Source organism: Chiloscyllium plagiosum, unplaced genomic scaffold (assembly GCF_037043375.1).
Source record: "Chiloscyllium plagiosum isolate Xiang-an unplaced genomic scaffold, Cpla_swu_hap1 HiC_scaffold_45, whole genome shotgun sequence".
NCBI classification, from domain to species: domain Eukaryota; kingdom Metazoa; phylum Chordata; class Chondrichthyes; order Orectolobiformes; family Hemiscylliidae; genus Chiloscyllium; species Chiloscyllium plagiosum.
In genome coordinates this window covers 58,604,716-58,619,559 of record NW_028270183.1, presented here as the reverse complement: position 1 = coordinate 58,619,559, position 14,844 = coordinate 58,604,716, and the positions used below count along the sequence as shown (strand labels likewise).

Sequence of the window (14,844 nt, the reverse complement as noted above, 5' to 3'; positions counted from 1 at the left end):
ATAATGATAACAATGGCCAGCTCTCACAAATCAGGCTTTCCAGTTTTTCTGAGCTGTAACAGTCACCAGGTGCTTGGGTTCGGCAAAGGGTTGCATCATTCAGTAAATGACCCCTTGCTGCTATTCTCCCTAAAATCTCTCTTGATCCTGGATTGGAGAACTGCATGCAAGACTGATTGGCCTTGGATGTGTCTTTTTGCCAAGGGATGAGTTTATGGGATGTTTCTACATTGGAACAGTTCATTCGTGGAAGGTACTGTATTTATTATTCTGTTAAGGTTTCCAATAGTTAAGTCATTCTTAATTCCTCTTCTTTTTGTGTGTGTTTTTATTAGAGTGTTTAATTAAATTGTGTTTTGCTTGAAGTTGAGTGGTTTGACCAGCCATATCACATCTGGAACACCCATTTCACATCTACATTGTCAGACAAGCTGGAGTTTGTTTTGTGAGAAAAGGAGAGATAATTGCAGCTAGAGCTTGGCATTTAAATTTTGGTTGAAACACCAACAGAATTTTGGAAATGGCTAGACTTCAATTGCAGATGAGGCAGCTTGAACATGAAAATGTATTGAAACAGTTTGAAAAATTATTAAAAGTAGAATTAAAAGAAAAGGCAAGGACGAAGAAAGACAGTAAACGAAAGAAGAAAAACAGGAAGAGAGAGAGTTTCAACTTTATAAGTTAGCAATTAGAGAGGACAGTCGACTTAGCAGGATGGAGATGAAGGTAGATGGTAGGCTGAATGAGGAGGATAGTGAGAATGAGAAACCCTATGGGAGTCAAAGGCCTGATGGGGATCTGTTTAAATACATTCAAGCATTGTCGACGTTTGATGAGAAAGACGTAGAAGCCTTTATAATTTTATTTGAGAAAGTGGCTAACGAATGCAGTGGACAGTGACTATGTGGATTTAGTTGATCCAAACAAAGCTGGTCGATGTAAGGAGTGAGGTATTTGCATTCCTTTCGGAAGAGGTATCTGGCCAGTATGAGGAGGTGAAGAAAGCCATCAAATTGCATATGAGCTTGGGTCAGAAGGCTACAGACAGTGTTTCAGGAATCTAAAAAAGCGTCCCTGGTTAAATGTACATTGAGTTTGAAAGAATCAAACAAAGTAATTTTGAAAGGTGGGTAAGGGTATTAAAAAGAGAGCAACCTATGGCACTGTTAGAAAGATTCTTATTTTGGAGATGTTCAAGAATTCACTTCCTTCAGTCGTGAGAACTCGTGTGGAAGAGCAGAGAGTTAAAATGGCAAGATGAGAACTGAAATGGCTGATGATTTTCAGTTGGCCTATAAATCAAAGTTTGGTTTCTGTGAGGGATTGAGAAGAATGTGCGAGACCTTCTTAAAACATATACTTGTGCGAGTAAGGTTTACTGGCATAGGCCAGGAGTAGGAGGAGAAGAGGTTGCAGCATTAAGAGGTACCCAAGTATGTAAATGTTTTTAAGCTGAGACATGAGGAGACATGTCATTCAGAAGGACTGTGAGAGAGATGTAAGCTGCTCCATTATGTAACGTGTGGTTGGAGTGTCCAGGGAAACCATCAACAAAAATATTTCACAATTGGGTAGGAGGCCTTGAGCTTGCTGTTGGCGTTGCAACATTTCAGCATTTAACTTGGAATTAACATGCCTGACACAAATCTATATGCGATCATAACGCCTAAACATTATTGGAGAAATTTAGGGAGAAAACTTCCGGTCTGTTCAGATAGAGGTTATTATTGTTGGCATTCAATCTGGAAGTTATACAGGTGACAGGACGAGAAACCGTACTTGCTGACAAGTTGCTGAGGCTTGGATGAAGAAATGCAGAGGCGTTCTTAGGCGCAATTAAACTGACTGAAATAGAATGGAGTTGTGGATGTTCACACGCTTAGTGTCAATGCAATATATATGTATTGTAGTCTACTAAAACAGTTAGAATAAAGGATTTAAAATGAGGCAATATTTGTATATGGATGGTTCATTTTGTTTTAAACGGGGAGTTGTTATGATACTGTCACTTTAAAAAAGTTATTTTCTCTTAGGTTTTTTTTTAAGAGAGGTCTTAAAGGCAGAGGTGGAGAACTGCCTACTGAAAACGGCTAAATTAAATAACTGAGGAGACCTTTTATTAAACCGGTCGTAACAATGGAAGGGCAGTGGCCAGCTCTCCCAGACCAGGTTTCCTCGTTTTGTTCTTAGCTGCAGCATTCAGAAGCTGCTCGGGGTCCCAGAAGGGGTGGAAGCTTCAAAACATTATCCACCGCTGCTCTTCTCTGTGAGATCTCTCTTGAAGCGGCTTCCTCCTGGATTGGGGAACTGCACGAAAGATTCTGTGCTTGAATTTACCTATTTGCCAAGGGGTATGTTTGTGGGATGTTCCTGTATCAGCACAGTTAATTAGTAGAAGGCATTGCATCTGTTGTTTGCATAAGTGTTCCAATAAAGAAGCAATCCTAAATTGTTCATCTCGGTGATTTTGTTTTAACTAGAGTGGTTGAATGCTTTGAGCTTAACATTGAGTGGTTTGACCAGTCACAACACATCTGGAACATCCAATTCATGTCTCCATTTAATATAAGGAAATTGTAGGGTTGAGGTTGCCTTCTTAAAACACTTGTAGCTGAGGGGCTTGTGACTGACTCCTGTTATTGAAATGTTAGTGGAGGTGCTGGGGATTGTTTGCTGGAGGTTGTGCTGTGAGTTGCCTGAGACATTCAGGGAGTCCTGAGGATTTGGTGATCCAAATCTGCATGGAGCATGGGGACGGTAGTTAGAGCTTCTGGGTCTGCAATGTGAACATCAAATGGAGCAGAGGCTGCAGAGACGATAAGCTCTGAAACCACGGAGAGAGCATCTGTGAGGAAAAGAATCTGTCGTATCTATCTTTGTCTTATCCTGGAGAAGCACACACTGTCACTCTCCTCATTACATACACCGGTGCACACTCACCCTATCTGCTCCACGCACACATTGACACTCTCCCATCTCACATGCGCACATACATACACACACCCTCTCTCCCTCTCCATTCCACACTCACACATACACTTGCCCTCACTCTCTCACGCATACACATACTGTCTCTCTCTCCCCTTCACAGAAACACACACACACACACTCCTCTCTCTTTCACACGCACAACCACACAAACACATAGACGCATACGTATGCATATAAATTTGTAGGGTGAATTTACACTTGCACAATTGTATTTGCATACATAATCTATTTTATTCAAAAACATACAATTTGTAGTCAGTTGGACAATGTGGTATTCATCACCTCCTACGTTGGAAATAAACCTAGTCCGACTCCAGGTGAAGACGCAGTCAGACTCTAAACAAGACCTCATGCCTAAAATACATTGTCTGACCGGAGGTGTCAACTTCTTTCCATCGATAATACCAGAAGCTATCTCGAGGCAGCGACTTGAAAAAAAAACGCAGAGACTTGCATATTAATCAAGCTAAACCAGCCTTCCCGTTCGAAAAGAATAAATCTTTAAGAGCCATCTTCGGTGTGTTCAATTCATGTGCAAGAGTTGTACACACTTTGATCTTTTCCTCATATATCCTGTCTCTAAGGTCTTCTTCTCTCCCTAACACCTGGTGAAGAAGCAGCTCACAGTAAGCTAGTGTTTTTAAATAAACCTGTGGGACTATAATCTGGTGTCGTGTGGATTTTGACCTTGTCCAACCCAGTCCAAAACCAGCATCTTCGTATCATGGTTTCTATTAGTTAGCCAGTCCTTTCTCATAGCATTATTTTTCTAACACAATGTGCTCTTGTCTTGCCTATTAGTCTTTTGTGAGGCACGTTTTGCAATTGCTTCTGGAAGTCCAGATATAATATATCTGTAGGATCTCCTTTGTCCACATTGCTTGTCACATTTTTAAAATGTTAGTCAAATCATTCAAACATGATTTATCCTTAGTAATACTATATTAACTGTCACGGATCGTGGCGTGACTTTGAAAATCTCCCGTTATTAATTCCTTCATACTAGATTCTAACAATTTGTCTTCAATCCCAATAATTTGCCCAATACTTTCCATTCCCTAGTGAAGTTGGTTATTCTAAGTTCTTCCCTATCTATAACCTGCACATTCCCTTTCAATTCCTGTGAAACAGGCACAAAACTGCAAAAGATCTCCTCCAATTGCTGTGTAAGAGGAATGAATGGCTGAGTGTATTAATTCTGTACAATGTTTGATCAGGGATCGTCAGCGTGAAGCCATCAGAGGGAAGTCATACTGAACGAATTTTATTGACTTTTGTTCGAAGAGGTCATTTAAATGGTTTTTCAGCCATGCCTTTGACAAAGCCGCACGGGGGAAACTGATAAAGAAAGTAAAATCTCACGCTATCAAGGGTATCTTGGCAATTGGTATTCAAATTGTCTTAGTGGCAGGAGACAGAGGATGGTGGGAGAAGGCTGTTTGTGCGTCTGGAGACCAAAGTCCCCTGGTGTACCACAGGTATCAATACTGTGACCCTGATTATTTGTGGTATTCATACATTATGTAGATGTGAAAGTGGAGGGGGGTGGGGGGAGTGTAATAAATAATTATATGTTCGAAACAAAGATTTGACAGGTGGTCGTCAGCTCGGAGGAAGGTCTTATGTTACAGGAAGATGCAAATGGAATGGTCAGATGAGCAGATCGATGGCAGATGAAATGCAATCCTGATAAATATGAGGTGACGCACTTTGGAAGAAGGAACCAGACAGGGGAGAACTTAATGAATGGCAGCACACTAGGAAACTCGGAGGGTGCTTCTCCACACATCCCTGAATGTGATGGACAGGGTAATAGGTTCGCTAAGTAGTTACATGCGACTGTTGGCATAGCTTTTATTCAACGAGACATAGATTGTAAGAGTTATACAAGATTTTGGTTAGGCCAAGATGGAATACTATGTGTAGTTCTGGGATTGTAGGAAGGATGTAATTGCACTCTAGGGCTGCAGAGGAGATTCACCAGGATGGAGCATATCAGCTATGGAGAGAGGCTAAATAAGCTCGGGTTGTTTACTTTGGAGCTGAGAAGGCTGAGGTGACGTGATTTAGAAGGATAAGATTGCGAGGGGCATGGACATGATGGTTGGACAGCAGTTGTCCCTTTTAGTCAAAGGACCAAGAACAAGCAGCAGACTTTTGAACTGAAGGGTTTGAGGTTTAGAGAGGATTTGAGGATTGTTTCTCACCGAGAAGGTGTTGGGGTCATGAATAAACTACCTGAGAAGGTAGTTGTGATGGGTAATCTCGCAACCATTAAACAGTAATTGGACCAAAACTTGAAGTGTCATAACATTTATGGCTATGGATCGCATGCAAGAAAGTAAGACTAATATAGATCATGCTTTTTTTGATAGAACAGTGTCTACGCTTCTGTGACGGTTTCATTGTGGAAGAAGAAGCACTTAGGAAGATATATGGTTTGTTGACTTTCATTTTGGAGGATTTGTGCACAGGAGTACGGGTGTGTCACTGTAGCTGTACAGAATTTTTGTTTATCATCAGGTTTAGGTACACATAGTTGTGACTCTGGCATGTTCAGCCACACTTGTCACTGAACCATAGATTGGCTTGATGGTAATGGTAGACTGAGGGATTATCCTGAGGGCGGAGTTACAGATTACGATTGAATACAATTCTGCTGCTGCTACTGTGAGCTACAGCAGCACATGAATGCCCCGTTTGAGTTGCAATATCTGCAATTAAATTCTACTGACTGTTCCACAGTTCGCACCGAGCCCCATTCACCAATCAGCCCTGTACTAAGTGACCTGCTCTGGTTTGTGATGTAGGAACACTTCCATTTTCATATTCTCATTCCACTGAGGGTCTATCCTTGATGTCATGGCCTCCAATGTATTACCTTCCTAAAACCCTTTAAAATATTCATTTGATTACTTTCAATTCCCATAATGCCATCATCTGTGTTGATGCGAAAACCTTATTTAGTGGCAGTGGCAATGAACGTGTGCACCTAGTGCTATTGTCCACTTTCTGGTGTACAACGATCCATGTCGGACAGGGCGTTTGAGCAGCTTTGACACACGTCTGTGGAACTTGTTCAAAAACAGAAATTGCTGAAGAAACTAAGCGGGTCTGGCAGCATTTTGTGGAGTGAATGTAAAGTTGATCTTTTAGGTCCAGTCACCCTTCTACAAAGCTCGCAGTGTCTCCCTTAAAACTTGCATTTTTATTCCCAGTATCCGTCGGTATTTGTTTAATTGAAAATGTGTTCTGTGCCTATTTATTTCAGGAGAAACTCAACAGGAGGGGCAGCATCTGCAGAGACAGAGAAACAGAGTTATAGTTACAAATCTAGTATGATACTTCTTCAGAGCTGGAAAGGATTGGAACCTGAGCTTTTTAATCCGTTGAAAGAAATGAGGGGGTCGGTGACGGGGAAAAGAGGGCATGGCAAAATATAACCGGATTTTTATCAGTGGTGAACGAGAAGATGATGTGAAATAGCTTTCAATTAAGATGCGAATGGGGGAAAGGGGTTCTCTCTATTGAGTGCAAGATAAAGAAGACACAATCACACAAGGTCATAGAAATGGAGAATGGCCATATTGGGGTTAGGCTGTGAAGTTATGGGATTGAATATTAACTCCTACAGGCTGTAACGTTCCAAAGTGCAACCTGAGGTGTGACTCGAGTTTGGGTTGTGTTTCATTGAGACATTGCATCTGCCCAGGACTGAAATGTTAGCATCAGAGCACGGTAGATTATTAAAATTGGAAACAATGAGAAGGTCAGGATTATTCCTCCAGAGTGGGAATATTCCTCAATGCAGTCTCTGTTTGGTCTCCCCAATGTAAAGGAGACTGCATTGTGAGCAGCAATGATTGGAGATTGGATTGAAACTGTACAAGTGAAATGCTGCTTCACCTGGAAGGTGTGATTGGGACCTTGGACAGTGAAGAGGGAAGAGGTGATGGGCAAGTGTCGCAGTTTCTGCAATTGCATGGGAAGGTGCCATGGGGGAGTGGGGAAGTGTTCGGAATGATGGGGGGTGTCACAGAGGGAATGGTCCCTGTGAATTGCTGACAGTGGACAGGAGGCGAAGATGTGTTTCATGGTGCTGTCCTGCTGGAGGGTGGTGGAAGTGGGGAAGTATGATTCTGTGATTCTAGTGCAGTAAGAAGTGAGGGCAAGGGGAGGTCTATCATTGTTCTGGGAAGGAGTGGACGGAGTGAGGGCAGGAGTGAGGGAGACGGGATAGTCACAGCTGAAGGCTCAGTCTACCGGAGTTTGGGGATTTCAGGTTTGAAGGAAAAGGAGCCCACGTCAGCGGCTGCCCACTGGTATATGGCATCATTAACCAAAAACAACAGAGATGGAGAAACTGGGAGAATGGAGTCAGCCTCCGCTGATCATGTGTTTAGCCACATGCAGAAGTTCCTCCTGAATATTTTAAAAGAACCAAGCATACAAATTGCGGATTTCTGTCTCACATCTAGTTTGAATTGCGATGTGGAAACACACCCAGGGGAAGGTCAGTGGGTATACATGGGCAGACATTCAAGGAGATATCACATAATGCTCAGAAATAATTGTTTCTGTTCAAAAAGAAGGACTCGATAAGAAGGTGACCACACAAAAGCTGTCAAGGATACTATTAATTTTCTAATTGATAATCGGTAGTGAGGGGCCAGATTGAGAATGTTTATTCCAGGGACCATGAGCAGATACTGGACATGAATTTCAGCGGTGCTTCCTGAACTACCCCCAGAAATGCCTGCCATTGCTACTCCACCCATTCCCTGCTCGTCTCCCCTTCCTGCTGCCAGGTTATCCCTTTCACATTACAGAGCACATTTTCTCACATTATGGTCCCAACCCCCTTCACCTGAAGCTCTTTGATCCAGTCCACCTTCCCTGCCCAAACATCAATCTACGTTTTGTGCTGTCACTGTGCCTCTAGTCTCAGTGTGGTTCGGCCTCCCCATTCATGCTGTTTTACACCTCCCACTCACATCTCATTCCGGAAAGTTTCCTTCTTGGAGTAAACCATATTGAAAACACCTCTTCCCCTTTGCACTGAATTCACACTGTGATCCAAATTTCCAAAAGTATACTCAGCCTTCATCTCACTCTGCTAAAGGCAACTGCATGTTGACCGTCTAGTATAAGAATTTCTTTTCTAACATAGATCTGGCCAGAGATACGTTTTCACTGTGGAGATCATCAGCCCCTTTAGACAAAAGAATTCAGGTACTTGATGTCTTATTGGCGCTAGTACGAGTTTCACGCTACCTTAGTATTGTAACATGGAGAAAAACAAATCACAGTATGAACTTTGGGCTGAGTGTTGTTTACCTGTCATTTTGAATACTGTATCAAATTAGTATTGCTTACTTTAAAATGCTTGTTCTTGAAGCTCGTATCAGATGGAGTGTAGGAGGTTGAGGGGTGACATTCTAGAAGTTTATAATATCATGGAGGCATGGATAGGGTGACTAGCCAAGGTCTTTTCGACGGGATAGTAGAGTCTAAATTTAGAGGACGTAGCTTTAAGGTGAAATGGAAAATATTTAAAGGAGACGAAGGGACAATGTTTTCACACAGAAGGTGATGTGTGTATAGAAGGAGCTGCCAGATGAAGAGTGGTAGATGCAAGTACAGCTACAACATTTCAAAGACATTTGGACAAACATATGAATGGGAAAGGTTCAGAAGCATATGGGCCACATGCAAGCAGATGGGACTAGGTTAGATTGGAAAGCCTGGTCCGCGTGATCAAGTTGGACCAAAGAGTCTGTTTGTGCGCTATATGACTGTATGAATCTAGAAAGCGACGAAAAAGGAAGAAAAGATATGATGTAAGCAAATTGGCAAAAAATATAACAACAAACAGCACGAGCTTTTCTATGTATATAAAGAAAGTTCAAGATGAAGGAGGACGTTTGGAGGGTGTGCCCAGAGGGAGCAGATAGATAATCAACACCAGAATTTTACGTCATTCCTCACAGAAGAAGACACTGTAAGTATTTCAATGATGTAATCAAAATGATGCTCGGAGGGAATGCCCTGAAGAAGGGCTTATGCCCGAAACGTTGATTCTCCTGTTCCTTGGATGCTGCCTGACCTGCTGCACTTTTCCAGCAACACATTTTCAGCTCTGATCTCCAGAATCTGCAGTCCTCACTTTCTCCTCGAAGCAGTAATTCATTGTTGGTTTTAAAAGCAGTGATTCCAGAATGACTGGAGGTACTGTGTGAAATATTCCATTACAGGAGTGTTCCAGCGAAACTGGAAACCCTCCATTGTGGCGCCTGTCTTCGAGAAAGGAGCGAGACTGAAAGCAGGAACTATTTAGCCTCACCATTATTGCTGGGAATATGCGAGACTCTGCTATTAAGGAACACATTGCAGGGCATTTAGAAAATATTCACACTGTGGCAGCATGGTTTTGTGAAAGGGGATCTATATTTTACCTGCAAAATCATGCAGAGCTTTTCTGGAGATCCCTGAGAATGGAACAAGAGGGCGTGATAAAGGGGTACTGGCAGACACGAGGCTTTCCAGACATTTTCCACAAAGTATCACAAAATAAAAATTGTTATATAAGACAGAAGCTCATAGTATGACAGATAAAATATTAACATGGGATAACGGTTGTTTAACACATAGAAATCAGAGAGTCAGGGGTAATGGATCTCCCTGGTAAAATGTATCAGCTGGAGTATCACAAATATCAGCCCAATGGCAACATTTATTTACAGTCTATACTGATAGACTGACGGCAGGAGCTGAGTGAAATGTACTTCCGAGGTTGAGGATGACACTGAGAACCAAAAGGCAGATGTTATTTAAAGGAGAAGACTTCCACAAAGGAGTAGTGCAAAGGGATGGAATTGTTCTTGTATCTGAAGCATAACGTCAGCATGCTGATGCAGCAAGTAAATACGCTGATTCGTTAGGAAGGTTCCTGAAATGATCGTGTTGAATTATTGAGTACATCTAAAATGGTGAGGCATTATTCATTCTGGTTGAAATGAATGAAGATAATATTACTGAAATGCATAAGACACAGAGGGGGCTTGACAAGGTAGCTTTTGAGAATGTGGATCCATTTCAGGACAGAATCCCGAACACAGGAATGTTAATACAGAATAAAGGATATCGATTTCAAACTGAAATGCAAATAAATGTCTTCTTTGAGAAGGTAGTGAATGTCTTGAAATCCCTAACCCAGAGAGTGTGGCGATTGGGCCACTGAATGTATTTACAGACGGGGTGGATTGGGTTTTGACATATCAACGAGTGAGGGGTAATAGGGGGTAACACGAAATTGAAGTTGAGCCCTGAAGTAGATCAGCCGTGTTCTGGTTAAATGACAGTGCAGGCTTGAGGGGACGAATATCCTGCTCTTGTTCGTATTTCTTACGTTCTTTTGGAAACTAACTCATTGTGTCCTGAAAATGGTGTTGTACGATGCTGCATTCAGGGAGAGAAGAGGATTTGTTTGAGTTAACATTGAATGCGGGTAGATGGCTGTATTCACACCGAATCTGGATCTGTAACATGACCCACATCTGGAGCAGAAGGTGCAGAGAGGGGAGGCCTGGAGAGAGGGATTGGGGTGATGGGGTCACTTCCTGACCCAGCCTGGATTTTCCAAGTACTTTTCTGAAACTACACCTAACAATCGGAAGTGGCCTTGATCTGCCCCTGTCCGAAAGTCCGAAGGGCTGAATGGAACATCAGAACACAGGGCTGAGGGACACGAGTGGGCTCTACGGGCCTTTGACACTACTCCACCAGTAAATAAGGTCGTGGCTCATCTCATTGTGGACCCTGCTGCACTTTTCTCTCCATGCACCATTATCACTGAAAAACCTGTCAATGGAAAATCAGACGAAGCCAGCCTTGATATAATATAAAGGTTCAGCCATCCCAAACTTATGGAAAAGAGAATTCCCACTTGAATGAAATCCCACTTGGTGAATTTCTCCTCACTCCGGTTCTGAATGGGGTTGGAAAATGTCACTGTTTCTATTTCTCGTCCCACTCCTTCACTGTTCCTAACAAATCTTACATGTAAACAGGTTGGTGATATGGCCGATGATAAAGTTCTCAGACAGGGTCAAACACAGTGCTAGGAACATGTCAGGCAGATTTCATTGGTCAGCCACTTGTAATTAATAGAGCTAACGGAGCAGCATGGTGGATCTGTTGTCAGCACTGCTACCTCACATCACCAAGGAGCTGGGTTCAATTCCAACGTCAGGTGACACTCTATGTGGTGTTTGAACATTCTCCATGTATCTATGTGGGTTTCCTTGCAATGTTCCAGTTTCCTGCCACAGTCCAATGATGTGCAGCTTCGAGTAGATTGGCCATGCTATATTGCCCATAGTGCTCAGGGATGTGTCAGTTAGGTGGGTTAGTCATGGGAAATGCAGGATTACATGGATAGGGTAGGGGGTTATGTCTGGGTGGGACGCTGGTCGGTGGGTCAGTGCAGATTTGATCGACAGAATGAATGCTTCCACACGGTCGAGATTCTATAATAATGACAACAGGTTTAGTCCATAAAAATACCCAGTGGGTATCGACCTGATCCACTCTCCTCAAGGTGTTGTATATTTCAATAAGTGAAACCTGTTAAAGACTCCATAATATAAGGTGTTCTACCTTGGAATACATGAAGTGAAACATCTCTGAACCGCTTCCAAAGTAATTATATCCTTTCTCGGATAAGTAGACAGAAAGTAACCACATGCCCCAGATGATTTTTTTGTTTGTTTGTTTTCTCAGTGTGGTGAGTCTTTGGAACTCTCTTCTCCACAGCGCTATAAAGGCAGAGATATTGAATAGTTTTGAGGCGCAGACAAAAGGTTCATAAAGTAATAATATAGTCAACGATTATCTGGGAATGGGCAGGAATGTGCAGCATGGGGAAACGCTGACAGTGGTACAAAATGGCACTGCTCCAGAACGTATGGCAAAACGAAATGATAATCTAGAAAACATTTTAAAAAGCTAACAGTGATATAATAGCGTTCCAAAGGACCATGGGACTGCTCTGCCATTAGAGTGAGACCACTCGTGGTGATTTATCCTGAGGGTCACCACACCTCGGGTGATGGGTTGAGGGTGAGAGAGCTTCCCCTTCATGGTAACCTCTGTCAGTGTGGGGAAATTGAACCTGTGCTGTTGGCATCCCTCTGCATCACAAACCAGCCGTTCAGCCAACCTGAGTGGGAGACTGTATAACTGTCACAGACAGAAACAGTCACAGAAAAAGGGCAAGAAAAACCTTCACAACAAGGATAAAAGTACAATTCTGATAATGGTCAAGATAACGACTGAGGATAAAAACGTTCTCTGCCAGAAATTGTATTTTACAATGAGACAAGTGATTAGCAGCTGTCTTTCACTGAATACAATAAGGTGAGATAAGTGAAATAACCAGAATGACCAAATGTGATTGGATATCGATAACCATAATATAAGCGCCTGTTTTTGATTGGTCCGGGTAAAGCATACTTACCATTACATAAAAGTACAAAGCTGATGGAATATATTGATAGGAGAGTGCGTTCCCATGGAAAATGCCCTCGAACAGGGGCTTGAAGCAAACCGGGATACAAGTGGCCAAGTGTCGTCTGCTCAGTGACAGGAAGCCGTGGGTAAATGACTGAAAGATCCTACAAAATGGAGCTGAGAAAACCTTCAGATCAGCCCTGATCTTATTAAATGCCAGAATGCGTTTGAAGGAAAGAATGGCCTCGTGGTGGATTTGAATTGTATGTGATTTGAAAACTGTACACCTTTACTCCTTCCCCTTCTGTGTTACATGCTGGGGCATTGACATTTTCCTGAATGTGGGAATTATTTGGAACACTAGCTGGAACATTCCAAAATCAGCATTTTTCAGAATATTCTATCAACATGTGGGGATATTGCAAAGGCGAGAGTGTGTGTATTTCTGTGTGAGAGAGAAGGTTTTGCATGCAGTTAAGAGTGGTGGAGCATGAGCCTTGATCGGGGGTACGTGCTATAACAGATATACAGTGAGAGTGAGGGAGCAGAGAGATACGGTGACCCTTATCCTGACAGAGCGGGGAAGGTTATTGAAGCTTGTCCTGTATTGCTGGACATTTCTTCAGACCCCAGAAACTGCACTGAGCTGGGTGGTGAGGTCAGACCATGCTCGGTGGGCATGGTGGTGTGGCGCCCTCTGGGAAGAGAATAATCCTCTTCTGTACTAGCCCATCCACCAGGACCTCTGTGTCCCTGTCGACAAACTGTGGCGCAATTGCCGGTTATCTGTCATGCTCTGGGTTAACTGTGCAGGGAAGCTCCAAACAGAGAAAGCTCAATCGCGTGCCGATTGGCATTTTGAAAATGGCACGAGCGCCAGGGATCACGGAATATCCAGGGGTACCCGGGCGATGGGTTCATCTAGGTTACTGAATCAACGCACCGCTGTGATCTGTGCTGGTCCCCATGTTGGACAGATAGCTAGTGGCCTGGTGAGACCTGCGCAGTATTCCATCCTGGATAGATTGTTGGGTTGTACTGAGCCTGATCTGCACAGTATTCCATCCTGGACAGATTACTGGATTGTACTGAACCTGGTCTGCATTGTATTCCATCTTGGACAGATTGCTGGGTTGCACTGAGCCTGCTCTGCATAGTGCCCCATTCTAGAAAGATTGCTTGATTGTACTTAGCCAGGTCTGCACAGTGCTCCATCCTGGACAGATTGCTGGGTTGTACTGGGCTTGGTCTGCATAGTGCTCCATTCTAGAAAGCTCCACGGAGCTCCACGCTAAGTAGATATCTCACCTAGGCTTATATGTGCCTGGGCTGCATCTGTAAGGAGGATTGAGTATCCGGTATAATTCCTGATAGAGCTACCACTCCCCTAGCTTGGCGCATTCCACTGACAAACCCCGTATTTCTGCAACATGTTGTCCATTAAGTAATTATCCAATAAAAACATGAATATCTGTCCTTCTGGCGATGCACACGAGCAGAAGTACCTGAACATATATGATGAAGGTAGTGTTGACACAAACATTTTCCTAATTTAAAGGTAAATGTGAGGTGCTCTGTTTCAGATGCAATTCGATTGGTGAAAATATTCAACATTAAGCAAAATACAATATATTCAATCACAGTCGACAAAATACAACAAAAATAAGAGTAACTTGGAATAACTTCAATCTATTGGTAAACATAACAGAATAATAGATTACTTAACTACTACGCAGTAACTGCTCCAATATGGTAACATCCTTGAAACACACACTTTTCACAAAAAAATTCAGGTAACAGATTGTTTCACATGCAGTTCTCCAATCCAGGAGGAAAGTTAATCAAAAGACAATTCTGAGAAAAATCTCAGAGAGAGTGTGTGGCAGCCGGGAGATATTTCCAGCCTTCCAGTCCAGCAATAAATGGCGAAAGGTAAAACTAAGAATCCTGGTTCTGGGAAAGCTTGACCGTCACTCCCCAGGACCAGGCCGCGGCTGCAAGAACCACAAGGAATTGACTGTATCTACACCGTCTATGGCACTGTAGGTGCCTCTCAAAAATGCCTAACCCCACCTAAGCCGTTAAATGATTGTAAGATATATGTCAAAGTTAAACATAAATAAATAAATCAAAGGATGCAGCAGGCCTGTTGATCAGCCACAGATGGCCTCATGAGCCCAGCCATTCCTACCTTGCCAAAACACTGTAGAATCATCGAGCTTGTGAAGAGAAAGGATCATCTCGCTCCGTCACCTCTCACTTTACAATTGGAGTTGTATCGTTAATATCCCACCCAGAACAAGCATTTTTGTGGCATATAAGGGATGCCGTGAAATGGGTTAA

General features: G+C 42.8%; 1 protein-coding gene across 1 annotated transcript in view; it reads left to right on the top strand.

The window, feature by feature from the left end:
- Positions 1 to 14,844, top strand: part of LOC148136685 (putative G protein-coupled receptor 139) — an 81,481-nt gene that overhangs the window by 2,202 nt on the left and 64,435 nt on the right. The window lies entirely within an intron of this gene.